At 41.1% G+C, this 22,807-nt stretch overlaps 1 non-coding gene across 1 annotated transcript; it reads right to left on the bottom strand.

The window, feature by feature from the left end:
- Positions 1-21,814: 21,814 nt before the first annotated feature.
- Positions 21,815-21,887, bottom strand: TRNAR-CCU. Its single transcript has one exon. It is a non-coding gene; the product is annotated as a tRNA-Arg (tRNA).
- Positions 21,888-22,807: the final 920 nt, after the last annotated feature.

The raw sequence follows: 22,807 nt of genomic DNA, 5'->3' as shown, positions 1-22,807 counted from the left end.
GAGGTCAGTGGGATCTTCCAGGACCAGGGATTGAGCCTGTGTCCCCTACATTTGCAGGCGGATTCTTTACCACTGAGCCACCAAGGGAAGCCCTAGATGTTTTTAAGCATCTCCTGTGTGCTCAGTCTCAGGCAGACAGGATGGTGAAGGCATGTGGCATGGTCTCTGCCCTCCCTCAGCTCCTGCCAGGAGCCATATATGACAATGAACAACAGCTCAGTATAGAATCGAGGGCTAAACTGTGCTGACCACAGGATCATTGCTATGGGAGATGAGTCATAGGAGCCTTCTATGCTGTTTCAGGGCATCAGGGAAGGCTTCGTGGAGGAGGTGAGATCTGGACTGGATCTGAGCAGCTGTGCAGTATTTATTTAGGTGGAGAGAACGAGAGAAGGCAGCTCCAGCACTGAGGGAAAGAGCGGGACGTGAGCCTGATGGACAGCCCGTGTATACATCAGAACTTCCCTAGGCCCCACCAGCCCACAGGTGCCTGAAGTCACAATAGTATTCACCATCTAAATTTTGTTAGCTTGTCCCTCTGATTTATAAGTCCTCAGCTCATCTCATTTTCTGGAAATCCTCAGCTATCCCATACAGGCACAGCACAAATTCTTTTTAGTTCTCCCCTCCAGTCCCTGAATTAGTGTCAACTGTGTGTAAGCCACCAACTGCCCCTCATGTGGTCACCTCTGTGGAAATAGCCATCCTTTCCCAGGTGTCAGATTGCTGAGAGATGCCACTGGCTTCAGGGAAAGTGACAGTATCCTTTTAGGACAACTCATGGCCCTGCAATGTCTCCCACCAAAGAGTCTTTAAATATATTCTCTTAAGCTTGCATACAGAATTAGGGAACCCTTGAGGTAGAGCCCTGGCCCATTTTCTGTGTGTGTGTGTGTGTGTGTGTGTGTGTGTAAGTTGCTTCAATCGTGTCTGACTCTTTGAGACAATATGGACTGTAGCCCACCAGGCTCTGCTGTCCATGGGATTCTCCAGGCAAGAACACTCCAGGGAATCTTCCTGACCCAGGGATCAAATCTGCATCGCTTATGTGTCCTGCTTTGGTAGACAGGTTCTTTACCATTAACACCGCCTGGGAAGCCCTCTGTCTATAGGTCCATTTTCTAGATGTAATAAATTCTTATAATGATGTACCTATGTAGAAAAAGAACAAGTTGACCCACAGGGCAATGGGGAAATACCTGGTCGAATTCTGTGGTGGGTTAACCCTGTAGGAAAGGTTAAGTTGGGCCTGTTTGAGACTGTCTTTGTAATTAATACCTCTCTTTGCAAGTATAGGAAGAATGCTGAGCTGCTTGGTGCTGATACTCAGCTGGTACAGACACACAGGCTGTTAAAACACCCAGATACTAATCTATCTGCTGGAAATCAACCTCAGTCTCGATCCCCCAAGTGACCCCTCACTGTCTGGTCTCCTGTCCCTTACCTGGGACCCACCTCCATCTCCCCAGATCCAGTGAGGATCATGACTGGCACGAGGGGATCCAGGACCTTGAAGTTAAGGTAGGCATTGGGTCTCTGTTTTGGTTCCTATTCCAGACCACTACTAGATACATTTTTTGTTCATTGGCTTTTAACACCTTTTCATTAAACCTCACAACAGGTTTTAAAATGTTTGTTAACAGAAATAGAGTTACAGATGTGGAATACAAACTATGGTTACCAGGGATAAGAGGTGGGGGAGGGATAAACTGGAAGATTGGGATTGTCATACACACTACTATATATAAAACATCACTAATAAGGGCCCACTGTAGAGCACAGGGAACTCGACTCAATACTCTATAATAGCCTATATGGGAAAAGAATCTGAAAAAGACTGGATATATGTATATGTATAGCTAATTCACTGCTGTACAGCAGAAACTAACACAACATTTACAACATTGTAAATCACCTATACTTCAAAAAAAGTTAAAAAAAATAAAATGGTTGTTAAAAAGCATATAGCCTGGATGGGAGGGGAATTTAGGGGAGAATGGATACATGTATATGTATGGCTGAGTCCCTTTGCTTTCCATCTGAAACTTTCACAGCATTGTTAATGGGCTATATTCCAATACAAAATAAAAAAGTAAAGAAAAACATACAACAAGAAATATAACTTTAAGGAGTATGTCAATTATGTCATAAAAATAAATAAAGGCTACTAGTGGATCTTTGTGGGTTATTTTGGCCTGTTTCTGTCTCAAATTTTTAGGAATCAAGCCATTAATTATGCAAATTTAGTCCAAGTACTTTACCTAGAGAAAAATTATTTTGTGAGCTTTTCTTCTCAAATTTAGGATTTTTAAAGCCAGTGGACTTAGCATGTTTAGGATTAACAGGAAAGTTTCCATTTTACCACTGGATGATAAATCTATTTAGTTGGCTGTAACCAGCCCCACTGTAACCAGGGCCCCACTCCCACAGCAGGAGGTTAAGAATAGAACAGGTTATCAGTGGAGGGTGTGAAATTGCTTTCCCAGAAGACCTCCATGAGCCAGAGAAGGTGCCATGTGTCTCCTGGTGATTGATTGACTCCTTCACCGCTGAGCTTCCCAACAAAAGAGCAATCTGGTTTCTTACCCGAGAGCAGCTCTGACTGATGTGGGATCCTTGCACAGTCTGTCCTTGGGGAAGGCCTGTAGGATATTAGTACTGGCTGCCCCCGATCAAAGGGAAGCAGAGTACAAGTCGAGAGCATCACGCTGATCAGAATGCTGCTGTTTCCTGCATCGGGTCGAGTTGTTTCACGCACCCCCTTCTCTGTCATCTTGGGGTCACCATGGATTCTATCTGGGCCACTGACATCTGTTCCCTTGTTATATAAACAGAGCAATAAGCACTGTATTTAGTAATTGGTTTTTAAAAATATTTATTTTATTTTTGGCTGCACTGGGTCTTCATTGCTGTACACGGGCTTTCTCTAGTTGTGGTGAGCCCAGGCAATTCTTCGTTTCTCTTTGCAGTGGCTTCTCTTGCTGCAGAGCTCAGGTTCTAGGACACATAGACTTCAATAACGGCCCATGTGGGCTCAGTCACTGCAGCTCCCAGGCTCTAGACTGCAGGCTCACGAGTTGTGGCACATGGGCTTAGTTGCCCCTGGCAGTGGGATCTTCCCGGATCAGGGGTCAAACCTGTCTCGCCTGTACTGGCAGGAGGATTCTTAACCACTGGACCACCAGAGAATCCCCTATGAATTGGTTCTGTTCAGTGAAAGAACTAACTTGATCCTCAGTAATTTTAAGGACAAAAAGTGGATAATCAAAGTATTTCAAATGGTGTTATGTTCCAACAAGTTCCAGTCTTGATTCCTTTGGAAGGACACTGGGAAGACCTCCTTCAGTCATCCTGTGTTTATTCCACCAACAATCTGGACACTATTTACATGAGAGGAGAGGTACTGGTTAGCCCTACAGGGGATAGAATGCTAAGTGTGGAGGATACAGGGGACTGGCCCGCATCAGTCTACTGTGCCTGTCTTTGTCTGTCCTGTACTACACCCAATTCTTTCAGATTCTCCTGCAGCTAAGGCTCCAGGTATTCAATAATCACATGCCCTCCTTCAGTGTTGGGAGGCTGGAATAAAGCCTGACTGTGTATGTGCTCCATCCTCTCTTGTTGCTGGCAAGTAGGTCCTGGAGGTATTGGTAACTTACATGTGAGCGGGCATCCCCAGGGTCAGGTCCAGCTCCATAGATGATGTGAGACTGATATGGACCCTCCGGTTTCTTCTTGTTCTGTTCTATCAGTACCGTCCTGGAGTTCTTGAGCTACCTACCTGTGGGCAGCTTCCTGGGATGCACCAACAGCACCTGATCCCCCGTCTGACTGTGGCCGAGACAGCAGCTTCCCTGGAGGGTCAGGTCTACAGTACTGTATTTCCTACAACAAAATTTGTAATGCAAACCCACACTTAGTATGCAAACAGCTTCTTAGAAGTACAACTCTTAATTTTAATGCTGTGAAGTGAAAGTCGCTCCGTCCTGTCCAACTCTTTGCAATCACATGGACTGTAGCCCGCCAGGTTCCTCTGTCCATGGAATTCTCCATGCTAAAATACTAGAGTGGGTAGCCATTCCCTTCCCCAGGGGATCTTCCCTACCCAGGGGTTGAACCCAGGTCTCCCACAATGCAGGAGGATTCTTTGCCATCTGAGCCACCAGGGAAGCTTCAGCATCAGTACTTCCAATGAATATTCAGGGTTAATTTCCTTTAGGATTGACTGGTTGGATCTCTTTGCAGTCCAAGGGACTCTCAAGAGTCTTCTCCAGCACCACAACTCCAAAGCATCAATTATATTTTTGACTCTCGTCCTTTTTTATGCCGTAGAAAGACCTTTTTGTTTGCACATTATACATGTTTAAATTTACTTGTTTGCTTGTTTCCCAGTTTATTTTCAAATGTGTCATTGAGTTAATGTAGATTATCTTTTCCTTAAAGAAAAATAATCTCGTTCTGGCTGTTCCTGATCCTTATTTGAGTAGAGGATTGGTCCTGAACTGGTTGTTATAACTAAGCATCTCTCAACTATTTAAGCCCCTCATTGATGTTTCATGAAATTAAAAGACTCCTTGGAAAGAAAGTTATGACAAACCTGGGGCTTCCTTGGTAAGCTCAGCTGGTAAAAAGTCTGCTTGCAATGCAGGAGACCCCGGTTTGATCCCTGGGTTGGGAAGATCGCCTGGAGAAGGGATAGGCTACCCACTACAGTATTTTTGGACTTCCTTGGTGGCTCAGATGGTAAACTATCTGCCTGCAATGCAGGAGACCAGGGTTCAATCCCCGGGTTGGGAAGATCCTCTGGAGAAGAGATGACAAACCTAGACAGCATATTAAAAAAAAGAAACATTATTTTGCTGACAAAGTTATGTATAGTTAAAGCTATAGTTTTTCCAGTAATCATGTATGGATGTGAGAATTGGACCATAGAGAAGGCTGAACATCAAAAGAAGAATTGATACTTTAGAGTTGTGGTGCTTGAGAAGACTCTTGAGAGTCCCTTGGACTGCAAGGAGATCAAACAAGTCAACCTTAAAGGAAATCAGTCCTGAATATTCATTGGGAGGACTGATGCTGAAGCTGAAGCTCCAATACTTTGGCCATTTGATGCAAAGAGTTGACTGATTGAAAAAGATCCTGATGCTAGGGAGAGATTGAAGGCAAAAGAAAAAGGGGGCGGCAGAGGATGAGATGGTTGTATAGCACTAACGACTGAATAATAACAACAAAATTGATGTTCTCCTCATGGAAGCAATTTAGATGCCACACAATCACAAGAGCTGCTGCTCCAGGGATGTAAACAAACTAAGCACTTTGAAGAGAGAATACTTAAAAGGAGGTTACTGTAGCAGGAATGAATGAGAAAATGCTGTTTGCGTCTCTAACTAAAATTGAGAGAACAAAGGGGATTGTCACAGAGTGTGTAGATTTCATTCTTGTATTCAAGAATAATATTACAATGTATTAAAATAAAATAATGAAATTTTGTATTAGAATCCAGAGGCTAACGTGCACATCAACATCTCTTTCTATGCCCTAGTGCCCTGATTGGAGAAGGCAATGGCACCCCACTCCAGTACTCTTGCCTGGAAAATCCCATGGATGGAGGAGTCTGGTAGGCTGCAGTCCATGGGGTCGCTAGGAGTCGGACATGACTGAGCGATTTCACTTTCACTTTTCACTTTCATGCATTGGAGAAGGAAATGGCAACCCACTCCAGTGTTCTTGCCTGGAGAATCCCAGGGATGGGGGAGCCTGGTGGGCTGCCGTCTATGGGGTTGCACAGAGTCGGACACGACTGAAGCAACCTAGCAGCAGCAGTGCCCTGATGGACATGACTTTGCTGTTGTTGTTCAGTTGCTAAGTCTTATCCGACTCAGTGACGCCATGGACTGCAGCACACCAGGCTCCTCTGTTCTCCCCTATCTCACAGAGTTTGCTCAAATTCAGGTTCATTGAGTTGGTGATGATATCTAACCATCTCATCCTCCGCTGCCCTACTCTTTTGCCTTCATTCTTCCAGTATTTTCCAATGAGTCTTTTCCAATGTGTGTGTTAGTTGCTCAGTTGTGTCTGATTCTTTGCAACCCCATGGACTGTAGCCCGCCCGGCTTCTCTGTCTATGAAATTCTCTAGGCAAGAATACTGGAGTGGGTAGCCATTCCCTTCTCCAGGGGATCTTCCTCACCCAGGATTTGAACCTGGGTTTCCCATATTGCAGGCAGATTCTTTACTGTCTGAGCCACCTGTCAGTCAGCTCTTTACATCAGGTGGCCAAAATACGAACACCCCAGCTAGAAAGGTGTCCAATATGCTCCTGAGGAAGAGAGGAGGGCAATTACAAATAGCTCCAGTAAGAATGAGAGCCCCATGGACAGTAAATGATTTAGTGAGAGCCTGACTTTCCAGAGGGGGGTGGAAAAGAGAAGTAATAAAAAAGGTGACTGATGGAACACCAGAACAAAGTAGTCGTAGTATTTGTCTCAAATAGTTTGGAGACAATTAAGACAGTGTCTGTGTAATAGGGAAGAATAAATCAGATGCCATATTGGATCTGTCTCTCTAACTTTAACTTTTGTGTTCTACTGCTTTTGCTACAAGTTAATTACAAAAAGGATGTTGCCTATACACTTAAAAAAGGACATATTTTATTGTACTGGAAAAAAAGTCCCTTTGAAAGTTAAACTTCTATATTCAATTTGTAATCAAAACTAGGTTACCCCAGCCAATATTTTGTATGTTTTCTTCTGTAGTATCAAGGGTTAAGAAAAAAAAGAGAACAAAATATCTTTGCAGGATGAAAAAATTGGTTAAATATTGAGCAGGTTTTTTTTTTTTTTAACTGAAATATAGTGGGGCTTCCCTGGTGGCTCAGACCATAAAGAATCTGCCCACAATGCAGGAGACCTAGGTTTGATCTCTGGGTTGGGAAGATCCCCTGGAGAAAGGAATGGCTACACACTCCAGTATTCTTGTCTGGGAAATTCCACGGACAGAGGAGCATAGCGGGCTACAGTCCATGGGATCACAAAGAGTCAGACATGACTGAGTGACTAACACTTTCTCTTTCATAGTTGTTTTACAATGTTGTGTTAATTTCTGCTGTACAGCAAAGTGATTCAGTTATACATACGCATACATTCTTTTAAAATATTCTTTTCCATTATGGTTTATCACAGGATACTGAATACAGTTCCTTGTGTTCCACAGTAGGACCATGTTGTTTGTCCATTCTGCTAATGGACAAACAAAGTTTGTCTCCGCACAGACAACGTTTACATCTGCTAATCACTAACTCCCATAAGCAGAGTTTTTTAAAAATCAATCTAGACTCTGGTTATAAAATGTTTATGAGTGTACTTCTGGCCTGACATTGAAATAAGAGCTTTACAAGTGTTACTGAGTACAAACTTGTACTGTTGGCCACAAGATAGGCCAATAAATGGAGAAATGAGTTGTTGAGGCAAAAAGTAGCAACTTTATTTGGAGAGCTAACAGATGGAGAAGATGGTGGACTGGCGTCCCAAAGAGCTGTCTTCTCTGCGTTAGAATTTAAGCTTCTTTTACACTAAAGAGGGAGGGAGTAAAGTCTTGGTTCTAGTCAGAGTCCAGAGGGGATGTGTTCATTTTTTTCTTTCCTACAGTCTTTCACAGGCTTCCCTTGTGGCTCAGACAGTAAAGAATCTGCCTGAAATGTGGGATACCCAGGTTCCATCCCTGGGTTGGGAAGATCCCTTGTAGAAGCAAATGGCAATCCACTCCAGTATTCTTGCCTAGAGAAATCCATGGACAGAGGAACCTGGCAAGCTGCCGTTCATGGAGTTGCAAAGAGTCAGACAGGACTGAGCAACTACACTTTTACTTTCACAGGTGGGCCTGGTCTGGATGTTTCCTGTGAGCTAAACAAAGGTATTTTCACTTACCGTTCATTACATGGGAGACAAGATTACCAATATGGATAATTTAAGCTTACAGGCAACATCCTTTTTGTAATTAACTTGTAGCAAAAGCAATAGAACACAAAAATTAAAGTTAGAGAGACAGATCCAATATGGCGTCAGATTTTTTCTTCCCTATTACACAGACACTGTCTTAATTGTCTCCAAACTATTTGAGACAAATACTACTACTACTGACATGCTAAAGGTGAGAGATCAAGGCTCAGAGAGTTCAATTCCTTTACTTGAGGTCATTCAACAAGTACCCAGCATAGTGAGATTAAAGCTCAAATCTATGAGATTCCAGCTTCCGAAACATGCGTGAGCCACTGAAGATTGCTTCTTGGGCTCGAAGTTCTGCTCAGGGAAGCTCCTTTTCTCTCTTTAGGAGAATCTGGTCATCATGTTCAGTTAATGCCTCAATATTTCCAGGTCTAGACAGACATTTAAGCGCTGTCACAAGAGGTATGACACCCTCTTGTGTGGGAATGCCTTTGACGTGGTTTAAGGATGAACCCTGTGGGCTTGAAAAAGCACACCTGCTTCCAACCTAGGATGCCCTGGGATTATGTCAGGACGTGAATCTAGGGCACCATTTTGGGGAGGGTGGGCATGCTTTACACCAATCATTTGTCTTAGTTGCTACCATTGTATCAAAGAAATCTCTTCTCACAGTTTTCCTGGTCCCCTGACTTCTGACTGGTATCTCCACTTTATATTCCAGTTCCAGAAAGGACTCAGCCTTCTGGATTCACATTCAATTGTCTGCTGTTTCCCCCTGGGTTGACGACACATGGGTCTTAGAGAAGTTTCTATAAGTGCTACCCATCTGTGTCTAACTCCTCCCACTATGACTCAGCACCTGGGACCTTGCTATCCACATGTGTCCAGTCCTCAGGAAGTCGTTGATGATGGTCACTAGTCATAACAGAGAGGTGCTTGGAGCTCAGAACTCTTCTCTGGCCATTGTAATAGTTTCTCCCCACAGAATAGAAGGGGCCACTGTGATGTTACTTATCTTCCAAAAGATCTGGGGTTCAAGTCTTGTTCTTCAGGGGAAATGTTGAGAAATATCAAAAGTGATATGCCCAAATAAAGGGGTTTTTCCAGTGGTCAGTTGATGCCTGGATACACTGAGACATCCCTGAAATACTGTACTTTCTCCAATTACTGTGAGGCACAGTGGGAGTCAGGGCTGGGTCTTCACTTTTCACCAGTCAGTTTTCATTTATCTGTAGGACAGACTTATGTTCTGAGTCTAACAGAGAGAAAACAGGTAGAAATTTTTTTTTAAAGTCTTTTTTTCTTAAGGAACAGAGACTATATTTTTATTCATCTTCCAACCCTCGGTTCCCAACTCTGCTTCACAAATGCTGGCTGCATGAATATATTCTAAATCTTTGAAGATTTAGTCCTTCTATCTCCCCATTTATTTAGCACTCACTGTGGGAGAAAAGATGGTTACCACTTCTCATTTTCTTTAAGACACAAGATATTGCTTTGTTCTAAAAAATCTCTACGGAGGATTTTATGATTAATATTCTCAGAGGTGCAATGTTGTTGGTACATCTTCTGGAAATGAAGCCATGTAAGGACAATAAGTAAGGAAATTATTTCACAGTGGGTGAGTAAGATGACTTTCTGTCCACTCAAATGTGCAGCTCAAATGGGTAATAACAACTGGGGTGTTGTGTGCAATCATTCGGCTTTCAATAATAACATGTTCAGAAGACACAGAATAGCTCATCTTTAGGGGACAATATCTAATATATGGAGTTTCTCAAAGGGTTAGGCCATCCAAAAGTGAAGCGTTAGTCAGTCAGTTGTATCCAACTCTTTACAACCCCATGGTCTGGAACCCCTCAGGTTCCTCTGTCCATAGGATTCTCCAGGCAAGAATATTGGAGTGGGTTGCCATTTTCCTCTACAGGGGATCTTCCCAACCCAGGGATCGAACTCATGTCTTCTGCATTGCAGGCAGATTCTTTACCATCTGAGCTACCAGGGAAGTCATCCAGAGTAATATTAGTTACAGGACCTCAGGTAATTAGCATGTTTTCCCTAATGCCTAGATTCCTTCTCATTTAATTTTACATTTAAAAATGTTTTCTCTTCACTCCTCTTGCTAAATTTCCCCCAAATTTTTTTAAAAGTTTTTTTTTTTCTGGAAAATAGGAAGCCAAAAATAAGCTTCTTGCCCTGGGATGAATACCACAGTGGGCAGATGGGGCTCAGAGGTAAAAAGCGGAGATGAGCCGTAATTATAGGGTGTCGTGTTAGGGACTTAATTCCTCTCTTACTTACCTGCTCTGGTCTGGTCTCCCTAGTCACTTTTCAGGTATTGATTGACCGATTTTTCTGCTTCAGTTGTTTAAAATGAGATTTTTTAATTTTTGCTCTTGAGAGAAATATAAGAGCTCCAGGTGGATTTCTGTTCGCTCCAGGCAGTCTGGATTCTTCTCTGAGTCCCCACATCCTCTGCTGCATTGAATGAGCTCCTAAACTCTGATCTTTCAGGGCTTTGGGTTCCAGAAAACTCCTTTTGTTTTAGGCTTTTCCACAGGCTGGTTCTTTATCAATTGATTAACATGAAAAACTTGCCTTATCTCCAGTAAGCTGTGTAGTAGGACAGCAGTGAGCCGTTGCACAGCTCCTGCAGGGACATTTTTCTTGTTGGGGTCTCGCACTCTGGACTTCTCAAGTGGCACCAGTGGTAAAGAACTCGCCTGTCAATGCAGGAGACAAATGAGACACGGGTTCAATCTGTGAGTTGAGAAGATCCCCTGGAGAAGCGCATGGCAATCCACTCCAGTATTCTTTCCTAGAGAATCCCACGGACAGAGGAGCCTGGCCAGCTACAGTCCATGGGATTGCACAAACACGACTGAAGTGACTGAGCACGCATGCACACTCCCGCTCTGTCCTCTAGTCCTTAACCACTAACAGTATGCTTTGCTGAAGAGACAGATTTATGGATCCATGTAATGTAATCTGGAGAAGGAAATAGCAACCCACTCAGATATTCTTGCCTGGGAAATGGCATGGACTTCCTGGTGGACTACAGTTCATGGGGTCACAAAGAATCAGACATGACTAAATAACAGCATAACATAATCTGTATATCTATATAATACTTATATATCCATGTAATATAATAATAGTTTTTTTAAAAAAGAGAAGGATCATTTACCCTTTTAGTTCAAAGGGTTCTGATATTTCTTGTGAAAGCATCACATCTTTCCCTAGAAGCAGAAATAGAAATCAAGGGTGTTATGATAACATGGGATACCTTAAGATGAATCCCTTAACCAATATGGATAGAGCGCCTTATGTGGGTCAGGCGCTGCCAGGAGTCCTGGGGAGGTGGCAGGAACATGCTGGAGAAGCTGGACCCTTTGAGTTGGGAGAACTGACATCAAACAAAAAAAAAATCCCATAACACCGTGTCTAGGAGATGAATACTATAGCAGAGGGAGGGGCCCGAGAGAGAGGGTGAGCAGGCGTCAGGGAAGGATGCTGAGGGGTGTCGTTGCTGCAGGAACCTGGATCCAGGCAACTGAGACGTGGCCTGGCTGAAGCAGATGCTCTGGGCTTGGGGTACCTCTGGGTGCCCAGCATCTCCTCACTCTTCTCCTCAAAGCTGCAGGAACTCAGCCTAGGGAGGGAGTGGCTTTGCCATTCCCTTCTCCTGGGGATCTTCCCAACCCAGGGGTTAAACCCAGGTCTCCTGCATTGCAGGCCAATTCTTTACCTTCTGAGCCCTACAGCGGGTCCTTATTAGTTATCTATTTTATATATAGTAGTGTATGTAGGTCAGGGCTATGTACGTCAATCCCAATCTCCCAATTTATCCCTCCCCTCTTTCCGCCTTGGCAACCCTGAGTTTATTTTCTACATCTGTAACTCATTTTCTGTTTTGTAAATAGGTCCACTTGTACCATAGTTTTAGATTCCACATGTAAGCGATATCATATGATGTTTGTAGAAATGGATCCTCTTCTCTTGCACCTTGGCTACTTCCTTGCTAGACTGATTTTGGCTACTTCTTTGCTAGACTGATATACTAGGAAGCACCAGACAAGCTAGCTTGATGAGAGACACCACACTTACTGCTCTTATTTTTATTTTTTGTGTTTTTATTTCTTTTCCCTCTCACATATAATTCTATATATATATATATATTTAAAGGCCTAGTAACTTCATTACATAAATACAGGATTGGAATAAAAATTAGAACAAGTATTAAGTATTAGTGAAAAGGATGCCAGGTTTTAAACTAGGTATTATCTTTTCTGAATCATATTAATAGCAGGGTTTATAATGCACTTAATTATTTTAATGAACACCAACTCATCTGAGTCTCAGAGAACTCTTGCACAGGAACCTTAACTAAGACACTCATCTCCCTCTGTGAGCAGGATATGGAACCTGGGTGAGTGTTTAAGAGGGAAGACCCCTGTGAGGGCTGTGAAGTGTAAAGTTAATCCCATAAAATGAAAATGAAGCCACAGGAGAAAGACAGTAAATGCAATTGAAATTTAAGTGAAAGCTGAGCTACCTTGGGTGGATTTTTGCATTACTTAAAATGTTAATTCTTGTTTGAGCTCTGTAATTTTGATCAAAGTTACTTTTTATTAGCCGTGTGGTTAGGTCAGGGTTTGGTTCCTTCAGACGATAGCAAAGATTACTTACCAAATAAACAAAAACAAACAAGTCATGGTGACCTAAAGTTCACTGGGGAAAACCCAAATGTGAAGTACAGAAGAGATTTGTATGAAACCAAACTTCATCAAGAAAGCTGAGTTTTAAATACAGGAGAGAGCATATCTAAATAACAAAACCCTGAGACCAGTGACAAATAGTTAAGATAGGGATTTCAGAGTCTGAAGTAGGTACCAAACACCATGGTTCCTGCTTCTGTAGGCTGGGCTCTGTGGTAGGTTATTTAATAAATTAAACTAATAGAGTCAGTCCTAATGAGGTGAATGAACCTAAAGCCTATTATACCAACTAAAGTAAGTCAGAAAGAGAGAGACAAAAACTGTATATTTAACACATGCATATGGAATCTAGAAAGAAGGTACTGATGAACCTATTTGCCGGGCAGCAATGGAGACACAAACAGAGAACAAACTTGTGGACACAGTAGGGGAAGGACAGAATGGGACGAACTGAGAGAGTAACATTGAAACATACACATTACCATATGTAAAACGGATAGCAAGTGAGAATTGGCTGTGTAAAAAAGGGAACTCAACCCAGTGTTCTGTGACAGCCTAGAGGGGTGCAATGGGAAGGGGCGTCGGAGGGAGGGGACATACTTATACCTGTGTCTGATTCACGCTGATGTGTGGCAGAGGCCAACATGATACTGTAGAGCGGGTGTCCTCCAATAATTGTAATTTGTTCTATACTTCTCAATAGTGTACAATTATACTCTTTGATAATTAAAAATAAAAAAGCTAATAGAGTTCTAGATGACACGAGTGTAACAGATGAAGATCTGAGGTTGACTTATCTTGAACTCCATGCCTCATAAATATTGGATTGAAACCAAGATCCATTTGGCACCAAAGTCCAGCACAGAAAGTGAAAATGAGGGGAGGCTGGAAGCCAGTAAGGGCAGCGGAACTGCCCGGATTGCCTGTGCTTCTCTCTGTGTGTGGTTTGCTTTCTAACTCTTTACTTCAAGTCTATGCTCTATGAAGGTTTGCTGGATCTTTTTTACATGATTAAGAGTCTCCATGGGAAGACCCACTACCTCTCCCGACTCTCAGACAAAGCTGCATAAGTCGATGGGACATACCGACTCCTGTCCATTCTCTCGGCGATGTCTGGGTCCACATCTGTGCTCCACACAGGTACTTTGCCTGGGGTCACGTTTGCGTCAGTCCTGACAGGGGGCTTGTTTTTCCGTGGCTGTGGGTACTAACTGGCACCTACCGCTGATTAGGACCGTCCTTTTATTCTTGTGGAGTGAAATGGAAAAAAAAACAAATACAGTTCTCTCCTCTGTGGTATTTGATAGAGACTTCTGACCTTTTCGTAGTGCTTCAGTGAGTCTCCTTGGGCATTAATTTTGTTTGACTGCTAAGCTTCTCTCTTGTTTCCATGGTTTATGAATTTCTGTGGGGTCGGCTCCTGCAGCCACACAGAGCCTGAGCAATGACTGGTGCTTTCACGTTATCTTTGTTTTTTCACAAAGGATTTGAACTCAAAGATCCAGAGCTGACCATCCTGAACTCTTTCAAAATCGTATCTGAGAAAAAGAGAACATGAAAAACTGCAATTTAGCCTGTAGTCATTGTGAATCTGGTTACTTTCATAGGCAGAGAGCACTTAGAGGGTAGAGTTTTCTTCACTGCACATCATCATCAGATTTACTCAGGGTTTAAATGATAATGAGCCCAAATTGGAAGTGCTAGTAATCCCCCTGCCCTCTCCACCACCCACATCCCGTTGCCCCCCCACAGCTTATCCTATTTGTTCTGTAAATTTATAAGAGATTGAACACAAAGGCCATTCTTCATTCTTCCCATCTGAAACAAATTTCCTGGGCAAATGAGCTTGAACGTGAAAGTGTTAGTCGCTCAGTCATGTCCAACTCCTTGGACAGTAACCTGCCAGGCTCCTCTGTCCGTGGAATTTCCAAACAAGAATACTGGAGTGGGTTGCCATTTCCTTCTCCAGGGGATCTTCCTAACCCTGGGATCGAACACACATCTCCTGCATTGCAGGCAGATTCTTTACTATCCGAGCCACAAGGGAAGCCCAAATGAGCTTACAGATCATTATAAAAGGAACATAAGTTAGTTTTATAGGGTGAAAAACCAAAACCATGATTTCTGCTCCATACAAATTATTAAGGGATAATTTTCCTCTTTTCACTCTGATTTCAGCCCCTCAGTCCCTACTGCACTGCCTGACTTCCTTCTCTTCATTTGTTTGTTTTGGCTTTGTGGCTTTGGGAATCTCAGTTCTGGACTACAGCTGAACCCATGCCCCTTTCAACGGAAGCACAGAGTACTAACCACTGGATTGCCAGGAAATTTTCTCTTCACTTTTTAATCCTCCCTCTTGGGTATTGAATTATTGGGTTTGTTACCTAGTCCCAAGATAGGGAAACATTAACTACTGCATTACTTATTGTTGCTACAGAGAGGTGGTGGTCTCCTGGCTCTTAAGGAGAAGAATAATTTGCTGTTTTCTTTTAAAAAAGAATGCTTTAGATCACTAGTGTTAATTTTTCATCCATGTTCAATGGAAATATTAATGTGTTGTATAAATTGCACTTCTGAGTTACAAATTGGCAGATTTTATACGTAGAAATTCCCCACGTAGGCTTATTTGGTATTCCTATTTAAAGAATTCCTTTTTAAAAATTGCTAAACCACATGACACAGAAGCTATACTATACAGAGAGCCACTGAGTAATCATCAAAGAACAATAACTCCTCTTAGGAGCTGTCCATCTGGATTTGAGAAAAGAATAGGACCTTCAATAAGAGGCCAATCTAAAAAAAGTACCATAACAAATGCTATGTGTCTATCCTTAGTTGTTTGTGTAGGTTATAACCAAAATTAAAGGAAATTTCATGAATAAAATTGAGTCTTCTCATTAAGACTTCAAATTATGTTGGAAAATTACCTCTGATTTATTTAAAATGTGAGTGAAGTTTTGCATAAATTCTGCATGCAGTACCACGAGCTTACTTTAGTTCCTTGCTATAAACAAGGTCACAAGGGTATCTGAACATTGGAGCTGATGGCTATAAAAATGACAGATTTTCCTCCCATGTGAATTGAGATTAGTTCTCTGATTCTTTGACTTTTTTTTTAATATGATACAGTGTGTTCTTAACTAAGATAAAGTTGAATCTTTAGAGATAATAGGAAAATTAGAGTTTAGTCCTGTCTTCTCTTTATTTGCTTATTTTTGGCTGAGCTGAGTCTGTTGCTGCATTTGGGCTTTCTCTAGTTGCGGGGAGCAGGGGCTACTCTTCACTGTGGTGCTCAGGCTTCTCATTGCGGTGACTTCTCTTGTTGAGGGGCACAGGCCCTAGGTACATGGGCTTAGTAGTTGTGGCCCACAGGCTTAGTTGCCCCTGTTATGTGGGATCTTCCCAGACCAGGGATTGAACCCGTGTCCTCTGCGTCAGCAGGTGGATTCTTAATCATTAGTCCACCGGGGAGGCCCGGTCCTCTCTTTTTGAAGAACATACATTTGAAGTTGGTGGCACATCTGGGGATACCCCAGGTAGACCAGTAGACTCAAATCTCAGGAAGCAGAAGTCCCCTACTCTTTCTGCCGTGGGTCCTCCCTGGATGTGGAAGAGAGGTACTTATGCACATTTCCTTTATTCTCCATTTCATCGCTCCGCTGTCACTTTAAACTCTCATCATCTATTGTAGTTTAGTCCTTTATATTATGTGGCTCCATGCCAAGAGCACAGTAAAGCTTGTACTGATTTGTTACCTAAAATAACAAGTTTATCTTTCTTCTTTCTAAAAAGACGACCATCATTAAATACCAGGACTCTCTTCAAGGAAAACCATTTGGTGATATATTGGAATAGCTACTCAGCAAATGTTTTTTTGAGTTAATGAACGAATCTATTATTCTTTTAAAAGTTTTCTTTTGGAAGGAGTATGAAGCAGCTTGCCTATGTATTTCTACTTAAACTTATTCTCCAAGGTATTTCCAGCTATTCTTTCAAAATATGTATCTGGTTATACCATTGACCTGCATAAACCTTCCACTGTTCCAGTGAATCAAGTTTGAACACCTCACGATGGCATAAACCATAAATATTTTGTTTAATGCAGAATCCAGAAATAACCCAGGTACAGATTAGATAATTTTGCAAGATACAAGAGAGTAGAGAGACTATAAATATTAATAAAACACATTATCTCAGCTCCACTGACTGTACTCATTCTTAGGATAATTTCTCCTCATTCCTAACCTAACATCAATTAGAAGATTTTGAGGGTCATAAGAATTTCAATAATTTTAAATGAGTTTATGGGTATTTTCTCTATCAAGAAGCAATGTGCTAAGACAACGTGAAGAGAACACATGTGCTGCTTTGTTTGCAAAAGAAATAGAAATTCCTTATCATTCATTCTTCAGAAGTATCTGAATTCTCAGCACAAGTGCCCAGGCTCTCATATTCCATTAGAAAAACAAGCATAGTTTCTTTACTGGTTAAAATTATAACTTGGCAAAATGCTTAGTATATATTTACCAATATAAGAAATTTGGAAATTTGGCATATACACATTGTTCATGCATTCATCTTCAAAATTAATTAATTCTAGGACAATAATTATCAGTAGTGACAATTATGTTAATGACACTCTAGTAATATACTTCATGAGATACATCCTCCAGTAAAATTTGAACAGCAAACATGATTTGATATAAATTAGTGAAAAGTCTTTTTTTTGAAGTAATAATTACCTGAAATCAATTGATTGAAATTGCTACATTTTTCTCAAGTTGGAAGCTACTATAACATAGATAAATAACTTCATATGTGAATTGTATCTGAATAAATTATAAATGACAGACTTTCAATTTGTATTATTTAATTCATATCTTCAAACTTTTGCAAAGTAACAAAATGAAAATTACATTTCCACATAGTGAAATGACTATCATATTTATTTTAGTCTGTCATGGAAATCTTCCCTTTGGTGCAAGAATCATTCCTTTAATTTAAAGTGAAATTGTAGAGTTTTATATGAACTACCTATACGAGATTGAACATAATTTTTTTTCAGAATTTTATGTGCTATCAATTGAACAGTTTTATGTAACTGAGAAATAAATGGGAACAGAGCATTTGTTTTCATTTTCAAAGTTTTCTAATGCTCTGAATGAGAAGGTAGAATTTGAAGGGCTTCTCCAGTGGCTCAGTGGTAAAGGATTTGCCTGCAATGCAGGAGATGTGAGTTGGATCCCTGGGAAGGAAAGATCCCCTGGAGAAGGAAGTGGCAACACATTCCAGTCTTCTTGACAGGGAAATCCCATGAACAGGGGAGCCTGTGGGCTACAGGACAGAGTCACAGAGTCAGACATGATTGAGCGACTGAGCACTCGAAAGTAGGGAAGAAGAAAGGTTGAGACTTGATACATGAATCTCTCCCTTCTCTGCTCTTTTTAAAAATATCTTTGTCCAAACCAATAGAATGTACAACATCAAGAGTGAACTCTAGGGGACTTCCCAGGTGGTCCAGTGGTTGAAACTGCACCCTCACTGCAGAGGGCATGGGTTTGATCCTTGATCGGGGGACTAGGATCCCACATGCTGTGCGGTGCATACAAAAAAACAAAAAAGAGTGAACTCTAATGTAAACCATGGACTCTTGATGATAACGATGTAGGTTCCTCAACTGTAAGGAATGTACTACCCGGTGGGCATGTTGGTAATAGTGTAAGTTGTGGATGTGTGGGGGCAGAGTTTAAATGGGAAATCTCTCTACATTCCACTTAATTTTGCTGTAAACCTAAAACATCTCTAAAAATAAAATCTAGTTTTAAAAAATGAGACAAAGGCCCTAGGTCCTGACCCTGATGTGAATTCTTGTAGAATGTCAACAGGTGTGTAGCACTTGGGGTTTTTCCTCTTAACACCCATTGTAGAATTGCTGGATCACCATTTTGGGAATGGCAAGGCATAGGATGTCTGTTAGAATGCTGGGAATAAGTGTTTAAAAAATTATTCTTTTTCAAAGAGTGATTATTGTCTTTTTATTTGGCTTAATGTTTCTTAAAGGGACAGACCATGCCTTACACTTAGAGTATATGCATATTGGACTTATGCATCTCAACAGAATTTGTTCGGCAGGAACTAGTATTGGTACAAGATAGCTGTTATCTTGGAAAATCTGTATCCTTTGAATTAAATGATACAGACAAAATAATGATAGCAGAGGACATTCTAGTAAATGGTATGGGGAGGGAGGAGGGTTCAGGGTGGGGAACACATGTATACCTGTGGCGGATTCATTTTGATATTTGGCAAAACTAATACAATTATGTAAAGTTTAAAAATAAAATAAAATTAAAAAAAAAGAAAAAAAATAAAGTGAAAATAACAAGAAAGACAGTTAACAGACTATTCATTGAACTGTATCTATAGACCAATATACTAGGACTGAGTGACTATCATACACACACATATGCGCGTGCGCACACGCGCACACACACACACACACACACACATACAGGCTTCCCAGGTGGTGCTAGTGGTAAAGACTCTGCCTGCAATGCAGGAGATGTGGGTTCCATCCTTGGGTCGGGAAGATCCCCTGGAGGAGGGCATGGCAACCCACTCCAGTATTCTTGCCTGGAGAATCCCATGGACAGGGAAGCCTGCCAGGCTATATTCCATAGGGTCACACAGAATTGGACACAACTGAAGCAACTTAGCACATAAGGATGCAGACCGATATACAAAGTGCAGGTAATAAACACATAGAATTGAATATAATAACTAAAGTCATTGAAACTTAGAGATGATGCTTGTGTGGGAATGCTTAATAAGGGAAGAAAACAGCAGTAGATTATGTTGGTAGAGCTTTTTATATTCAAACATCTTTTACATACATTATCATCACATTTCATCTTTGATAGTTCTCAGAGGAAATCAGGAAGCATTATAATTTGCATTTTAAAGATGAGGAAAGTGAAGATGAGAAGAGGAGGATTTCAAAGGTCACACAGCTGATGAGTCTGTAATAACCCTGATCTGTTCCTCTAAAAATCCAGGAGGCACAGCCCTGATGGAAGGCCATACTTCCCAAGATGGAATCATAGTGTCTGGTGTTTGAGTAGCCTTGGCGGAAAGAAGAGACAAGTTTTATTGAGAAGGGTTATATCAAAAACCCCAGTCAGGTAGAAATTTCAACTTAGAGATTCTCCCATCTTCCAAGCAGGGTGGACGTGCTATCTTAATTTTAGTTACATAGCTGACAGAGATAAAATGAGCCAGTACCAAGAGCTGCAGACCCTCTACAAGTAGCAGAATGTCTGATAAATTCTTGGTTGCCTTGGTGGCATTTATGTCCTTAATATATGCTGAATAAATTGTGATCAAAACTGCTGCTGTTATCATGATTGTGACTATTATTAATAGTTGACCTGGGGAAAAAAAAGTGAATATGTCATGGAACCCACATTAACTTGGCAGAAATAAACTGCCTCCCGAGACAGACATTTTAGATTAAAAAGAAGAGACAGAAGACCATATTCTATGAGTTCTCCAAAGTTCTGGGGTTAGGGTCCTATAGTATAAGCTCAATTAATATATTGGATTGAATGATTTAGTGAATGACGGAATTTTACTGCTTGGCAAAATCCTCTTCAACAATAAGCTACTAGTTAAGGAAATGGAGGATGTATCTTAATTGCTTATTCTCCATCATTTATAGCATTTAAAACATCTTTAAGTGATGCATGTTAACAAAATATTGTGGCATTATTTTAAAAAATAGTGTGATACCTAATTATTTTCAGATAAAATGATATTAAATATGAATTGACATCAATATAAAGCCTTCCTCAGAGAAACCTGATTTTCATTCCAATTTGTCTCCTTATATGCAACACATTAGAATGTGTTGCATATAATAATACACATTTGTATTATTACTTTATGTTAATAATATGTAGTTATCCAAGAGGAAAGAAAAATCAGTTCTACCAGTGATGGTCCTTAGTTGCAACTTTGCTTCACATTTCACAATAGTAATGTAAAGTTATATTTCTTTATTTTTTGCTGTTGCACACATGGAGGAACTTTAAATGAAGTGGATTTCAACTAAGTAACTAGACATTTACTTTTCCCATTTTAACCTAATCCAGAGTATTGTTCCCTGTCACTGTAACAAATGACACAACTGGTGGACTTAAAAAGCAGAAATCTCTCCTCTGACAGTTCTGGAAGCCTGAGTCTGAAGTCAGTTTCCTTCAGCGGAAATGAAGGTGTCAGCAGGACTGGATGTGCCTTGAAGGCTCTGAGAATAGTTCCTTTCTTGCCTCTTCCGGCTCCTGGTGGCTGGCAGGGTGCCCGGCTTATGGCTGCATCTCTCTCTTCTGTCTTCAAAAGGGAGAGAGATTGCCTACTCTGTCTGTCTTCTCTTCCATCTGTCTGTTTTCTAAAATACACGTGATGTATTTGGGGCCAAGCTGGACAGTCAGAACAATCTCCTCTCAACACCCTTGTCTTAATCACATCTCCTGCAGATGAAATGCGTCTTACTCCTGTTGGTTTCTCTTGGGTAGGTCTAGCACAGGGCCTGGCCTGCAGTAAGTACTCAATGAATACTAATTTTTGGTGAATCGAGTCCATCTGTGTACTGTGGGAGAAAAATATGATGGGTCCTTTTTTATTGCTTATATATTCTACTTTGAATGATTCTTTGAAAGTAAAAATTGTTCAGCCGTGTATGGCTCTTTGCAACCCCATGAACTACACAGTCCATGGAATTATCCAGGCCAGAATACTGGAGTGGGCAGCCTTTCCCTTCTCCAGGGGATCTTCCCAACCCAGGGCTTGAACCCAGGTCTCCTGCATTGCAGACAGATTCTTCACAGTCTGAGCCAATAGGGAAGCCCAAGAATACTGGAGTGGGTAGCCTATCCCTTCTCCAGGGGATCTTCCAGACCCATGGATCTAAGCGGGGTCTCCTACATTGCAGGCAGATTCTTTACCAGTGGAACTACCTTTGGGTGATGCTAGACGTGGCCTGGATATTCCCTCTTTTTTTTTTTTAATGTTTATTTATTTAGCTGTACCGGATCTTTGTTGTATGTGGGTTCTTTAGTTGTGGTATGTGAACTCTCATTTGCAACTTCTGGGATCTAGTTCCCTGACCAAGGATCGAACCCAGGCCCTCTGCATTAGGAGTGCAGAGTCTTAGCCACTGGACCACCAGGGAAGTCCTGGATATTTCCTCTTAATCTGAATACATTTGAAGTGGAAGGAAAATATGCCATACCAAAATTAGTTATTTAGGACTTAATAACATTTAACTCATTTTGATTCTTTTATCCATTTCCCTCTGCTCTTCACATGGATTACTCCAGGTACTTGAAATACTGTCTTTTCCCAAAGAAGACACTGTGCAAGTGTGTACACGTGGTGTGTGTGTTTGTAGATACATTGAGGCATTGTAAACACATATAGGTTTATTAAATCTTTACTTATGTTTCCATTTCTATCTGATATGAAGAAATACCAGGATGAACAGGTTCCAGAGGCCGAGGTCTATTAATCATGATAGACAGGAAGACATGAGTCTTCCCATGTGAGTTCTTTGAATTGTATTAATTACAGAGTCATTACCACGCTTTAGCACGGTGCTCTGGGGCTCTGCTCTCTGTCATCCACAGCACAAATTCAAGCGTAGCCCCATCAGATGATTTCCGCCACCTAATTAGACCCTGTGCCGTGGGTAGTATGTCAGCAAGTTGATCAATGAGAAGAGTTTGAGAATAAATTAATTTTGTCTAAAAAATATTAATATTGTCTATCTGGATAGAAACATAACTGTGATGGTAGAGATAGAATAAATCAATAATGTCAAAAGTTATCATTGCCTTAGATTTTTCATAATGAACTCACTATGCTTGTTATTTGTAGAATAACAGGGAAACTCACTGTGGTGGTACATTTGTGAGTAGAATGGAGAAACAGGCTGAGAGGAGAAGCATAGTAAACCCAGATTTGGGGATAATTTAAATGGACTGATTTTCTATTTTAACTATTTTAACATTAATCAATATAGTCAAACATCTTGACAAATTTCACAAACAGAAAATGAAAAGTGAAAGTTTTAGTCACTCATTCACGTCCAAC

Source organism: Bubalus bubalis, chromosome 15 (assembly GCF_019923935.1).
Source record: "Bubalus bubalis isolate 160015118507 breed Murrah chromosome 15, NDDB_SH_1, whole genome shotgun sequence".
NCBI classification, from domain to species: Eukaryota; Metazoa; Chordata; class Mammalia; order Artiodactyla; family Bovidae; genus Bubalus; species Bubalus bubalis.
This window is presented reverse-complemented; position numbering and strand designations above follow the sequence as displayed.